Source organism: Palaemon carinicauda, chromosome 17, assembly GCF_036898095.1.
Source record: "Palaemon carinicauda isolate YSFRI2023 chromosome 17, ASM3689809v2, whole genome shotgun sequence".
NCBI classification, from domain to species: Eukaryota; Metazoa; Arthropoda; class Malacostraca; order Decapoda; family Palaemonidae; genus Palaemon; species Palaemon carinicauda.
The window spans coordinates 106,366,895-106,373,027 of NC_090741.1; positions in this window are offsets into that span (position 1 = coordinate 106,366,895).

Consider the following 6,133-nt stretch of genomic DNA (forward strand, 5'->3'; position numbering starts at 1 on the left):
GTAAACATTTGCTTTGATGTTTTATAAGCATGGGCTCTGCCAGTACTGTTTGATTAGCAACTGAGCCTCTCTTATATCTCAGTCAGCTTTCCTCCGCAACCGGATTACAACTAGTCATGTTTACAGGGATAGCGATACCTAATCTTCTAAAAGATAAAGTTAATCTGGTAAACAAGTATATAAATATAATCCATCCATAGTGCAACTTCGCCTCCGGAGTGTCTGAAGCTCAGACTCTACGAACACAGGCACTGTTCGACACACCACTTTGTGCTCGTTATTGACGTCATTAACGCTTCTTTCACAACGGTAACTGGCAACAATTGTGTTCGACGGACACTGTTCGACCGTGTGGACGCACCTTTAGAGAGGTGTTTTTATATGGCTACATTCCTCATTAGAGATAACTGTAATTTTTATGATTCTAGATCAAAGACTGGCTTAGAACATTCATGTGTGCGTGTGGAGTTAGTTGTTAATTTATGCGTTCTTTTCTTTATATTCTATAACTTTAAGGACGTCGGATACTGTTCTATAGGTCATTGTCCATGTTTTTTATTAAATCCGTTTAATTCTTGAGACAATCAAGTAGAACTTTAGTCTAAGGTTCCTGTAGTATTCTATGTAATTGACTAAACCCTTTTCACTCTGCATTATTGATATTACTTGTCGATTATCTTTTTGTTTTATGTTGGTTGTTATGATTTTCAACTAACCTTTGTTTCATAGATAAATTTTGCCTCACCTGTTCAGATGACAGTATGAAGAAAACTTTAACTTTGTTTGATTCAAACAATCAGCAGATATAGAGGAGGATGCTTTAATGATCCCTCATTCTATTCCTACTGGTACTTCCACACAGTTTAAGGGAAATAATGTTTACCACAAAATCAGCACATTGGATGGCAAGAGGTCATTTCCTGGTATGGGAATTCTGGCACTGTCAGCAAACAAGAATGGAATCCAATCGCAAACTTCCCCCATTAAGAGACATCCGCTCACACAAAGTACAGTCATCACTCAAAACAAAGGTGAAAAGGTGTCAAGATTGATCCATATATTACCTCAAATTAATGTTTTTTTCCAAGATTGTGAACATTCACGAATTTTACATTAACACAGTAAATAGTGTTTTTAGTCATTTTGTACGCATCAAAACTTTTTCTAAAGCTTCTGAGGCATATCACACTTCTCAGCATAGAAGTCTTCTTCAGCCATGACTGAAAACTAAAAAGCTCATGGTGTGAATGAAACTTTCAGCTAAGAAGGGTATTCAAGTAAAATGATCATGACATATTCTAACCAGTAAAAACGTATTCTGCAATCAAAATCCTCTAGAAAGTAATCTGCAGTCAAGATTTTCCTAAGTGAAAAACTTTTTTTTTTAACTTTTATTTAAAATAACAAAATACAATATTTACATTTTGTCAATTAAATAGTTGAACACATGAATTCCCTTGTAACAAGTTTCTTCAATTTTTCCTTATACAAAATTGACGCAAACCATCTCACATAATTTAATCTTCCTCTAAGAAAACCAAGAGTATCATTTTCACTAAGTTTCTGCATACGGCTTATCCATATGCTATACACATAATTACAAATTAGAAGAACTGCTGTGTTCCTATCTTTTTTACAATTAGTTTTAATGTCTAACATCAATAATTTGATCCATTCCTTACCTTCTACAAAACACAAAACCTCAAATTTACTCTTAAACCATTGAAATACATTTTTAACTCTTTTACAAAAGTAAAATATATGCAGTGTATATTCTGTTTGGCCACAAAACTCACAATTACCATCTTTCCTAATTCCCAACATCTCTAGTCTTTCATTAGTAGGTAACCTTTCATGTAAGTACTTAAACATAACTTCTCTTTCTTTTAATCCTATAATTGGATTGTTAACATTCTCCCATACTCCACTCCACTGTAGCAACGGGTAGTTCGCTTCTACTACTGGTTGTGACCTAACAATTATCGTCTCGTATACATCTTTGCTTTTCATGTTGGGAAATTTCTTATGTCTACTTATTTTTCTTACGTTTTCTATCACACCAGAATAATACAGGGAAGTTACATATGATAACTCATGATAACATTTTGTTTCTATTAAATAACTTAGTCTCAATCTACAGTAATATATATTAAAGAGTCTTCCTTCAAGTGATTCTTTAAGACTCGAGGCCGTTAAAATTGCGGCTGCTTTATGAAACACGTCTGTTATGCCTAACCCCCCTTCACTTTTGGGCAACAACAATGTTGTTCTACGGATGGGCTGGTAACGACCACGCCACAGATACCTGAAAATTAAGGAATTTATTTTCTGCGAGTAGATCTTACTCAACGGGAGCGTATGAGATAAGTACCAAACTTTTGATAACAAAATGGAATTGACAATAATAGCTTTTTGAAAAATGGTAAGACATCTATTCGAAAGAATGTTTATTGATTTCTCTAAATTATGTACAACTGTATTCCAGTTTATTTCTATTGTCTTTTTTGCGTTTTCGCAGTAATAAATATCCAGGATCTTCAAATTGCTTTCTGTGCTTAACCAATTAATAGGCCAATCTTTTTTACTATGCCACTTTCAAACTCCAGTAATACTACTTTTACTCTTGTTTAAAAGTGCACCACTTGCTTTCTCAAAAATTTTGATTTCGTCGAAAACTTCTACAATTGATTGCTCTTCACATACAAAAACAGTGGAGTCATCAGCAAACCCTTGCAAGCATATGCTCCAACCATTTGGAAGCCTTGGTGGTACAATATTTTTGTTGCTCTTAATACTTAAATATAAGGGTTCCTGGTAAATTACATAGAGTAGCATGGAAAGGGGACATCCTTGCCTTACAGATCTCATTACTGGAAAAGCATTACTCAACACCCCATTTATACATAAAACACTACGACAGTTATCATATATTTTTATCCATTTATTAAACACATCTGGAATACCTAACTTTTTCATAATCTTAAACAAAAAATCATGGTTTACAGTATCAAAAGCTTTATTCCAGTCTAATTTCAGAACTGCCATTTCAAGATCCTTTTCAAATGCATAATTAATAATATCCCTGATATTATTATTACAAGTCACTACTGACCTACCTTTAACACTACAAAATTGTTCCACAGATATTAATTTATGCATTACCTTCTTTAATCTATTGGCTAGTAATTTAGCTATAATTTTGTAGTCTACGTTCAACAATGAGATTGGTCGCCATCCACTCAAATCTCGATTATCACCTCCTTTGCTCAACAACTCAAATCTCGATTATCACCTCCTTTGCTCAACAGTCTTATTATACCCGTATTTTCTAAAGAGCAAACCTGTTGGCTGTCTAAAACATGCCTCACAACCTCCAGAAAATCATCTCTAATTACATACCAAAATTCTTTGTAAAACTCTGATGGTAATCCATCCAATCCTGGTACCTACCCTGTCTTTAAATTTTGTATTACACCTCCTAATTCAAACTTGCTTACATTGCAATCTAAATTTCTACAGTCTATATCATTTAATTGATTACAACATAAGTTCAGCAGTTTCTCTTGATACCGAGAGTCTCCATCTACTTTGCTGTACAACTTTTCGTAAAAATCTTTAGCATGATTTAAAATTGCATCAGTGGATCTTAATACACAACCATTTTGCCCAGTAATGTTCTGCATCAAGTGATTACTTCCAGCATTCTTCTCTCTCTTTAATAAATGAGTTGAAATTTTTTCTCCTTCCAAATTGTCTTTGATTCTGGTCCTTAATTTTACTCCCTCACAAATTTCGTTTTGCATCTTTTCAATTTTGTTCCTTAAAGAAGTGATCGCTTCAAAATCTGTACTTCCAGAATTGGCGATTTGATATAATGCTTTTAATCTGTGCTGCATTAAGTTTATTAACCCATATCTCTCTGCTGAGATTTTCTTTGACATTTTAATAAAAAAAACACTTTAAAATTCTCTTTACAATAATTCCACCATTTAATAATATCGATGAATTTATTTTTCTCTCCTTTTAGAAACTGCCATAGCGTTTGAAAATTTTCTTTAACCTCATTCCTTGAGAGGATGCTGACATTTAATTTCCAAGTACCTTTACCCGTTTTGGTTGCCAAGCAGTTAAAACTAGTAATCACCATACAATGATCTGAAAATGTGACGGGTACAGTGGAACAAGAAATAATGTGATTAAACAACCTTTTTACATAGATTCTATCTAGGCGGGAAGCATATTTCTCCTTAACATAAGTATATTCGGTTATCAAGTTGTCCTTGGCGGCATCCTTTACGCCGGTCGCCCTAATCAACTCTCTAAGATTTTTGGAAACCAAAGATTTATCCCAAGTACTCACATCTTTTATGTGAGTTATACAATTAAAGTCTCCTGCGAATATTATATTTTCGACATTGTCTCAAAAAATAAAGAAGCCTATCAAAAAATTCTTCCCTTTCTTTCCTCTTATTCGACCCGGAAGGGGCCTAGACATTTATTAAATGAATTACTTCTCCACCGACTCTTATCCTTAAGCTTAGAACTCTTCCCTCATGATCTACCTCTTGGCCTATAACCGCAATGGGCGATAAACGCTTGTTGACTAATATGGCAACCCCTCCCTTTAAGCAAGTAGTGTGGTTTATAAACACTTTAAAGTCTTTACTCAAGTGATCTAAGGTGTTTACGTCTTTAATGTTATGTTCTTGCAACATTATTACGTCTAATTTGTAAAATCTGGCAAGTGAAACTAGTTTCATTTGCTTCCTTTCATCATTTAATCCATTAATATTTAATGTTGAAACAATCAAAGCCATGATATTTAAAAAAGGGTTAAGCAAATAAATACATCGGCAGTTATCCAAGCAATTTCCGTCTCTTTACGCTAGTCAGTTTCGTGCTTTTATTCTTTGTCACTTTGAGTTTACCCCCTTTCTTGACTCTTACCACCCACTGCTGTTCCTTACCGGTATCTTCAGCAACTGCCGAATTATCTAAACAACCACTAGTTAAATCGTCTTCTGAATCCGTCACTTCATCAATTACGTCCATTGACTGTTCATCGTTACAATTTTCTGTCTCGTTTAGCCTACTCAACGCAGCACACATTTCTCTGTCATCTTCATTTACACTTAATTGAGAAAAATTTGGTGAACCTATATCACTACCTACATCCTCTCTATGTATTTCAGCTACTACTATAGTTGTTTCCGTGGTGTTTTCCTCCTGGCTGCCACTTAACACTTCAATTATTTCTTCAACTGATTCCTCTTGATTGTACTTCAGGCGTGGTTCTTTCTCTTCCCCTGGTTCTACCTCATCAGCTCGTGTTTCTTTCGTAGTCATATCACCTGGAAGTTTACATACGTGCTGGCTATCTTGAGTTTTGTTTTCCGTTCCATGTCCTTCCGTTTTGTTTTCCGTTCCAAGTTCCTCCGTTTTGTTTTCCGTTCCAAGTCCCTCCGTTTGGTTTTCCTCCGCGTTACTGGTGACTGAAGCTTTCTCTCGATTGACGTTATTCACAGACGTTCCAGTTCCCCTACTTTCTTCTACATTAGGGGCCCTGTTCCGTTTAGCCTGGATCTCGGGAAAATCAGTGCTGCTATATACGTTTATTTTGCCATCCAGTTCATAACTGCACTCAGCAGCCATATGATCCTCCCTACCACATTTGTAGCATGTTTTTTCTGTCCACTATAGTATAAGACAACATTATGTCCTTGGATATTCAGTGACGAAGGTATACTCTGCTTCAATTCCATCCTTGCTGTGCGAGTGCCATTTAACAATCCCTCTGCTTTCCCATGTGAGAACTTGTTTCGCCTTATCCCAAAAACGTTCCCATACTTCCCTAGAATACTTTCCAAAATGTCATTATCCATTTCAAAGGGAGCATAACGAATCGATATATATGTGTATTGTCTGCTGAAGTTAATGATTCTGACAGATTTCCCATTTCCAACATCAACAACATCTTTCTCGTCGTAACTTTCACAAAAGGACTGGAAAGCGCCAGATTTACTAAATTTCAAGACAAATTTTGCTTTACTTAATTGTTGAAAACCCTCGATATCATTATGATCAATTTTCAATATATCAAAAACTACATCACAAACTTCACTATAGTCAGGGC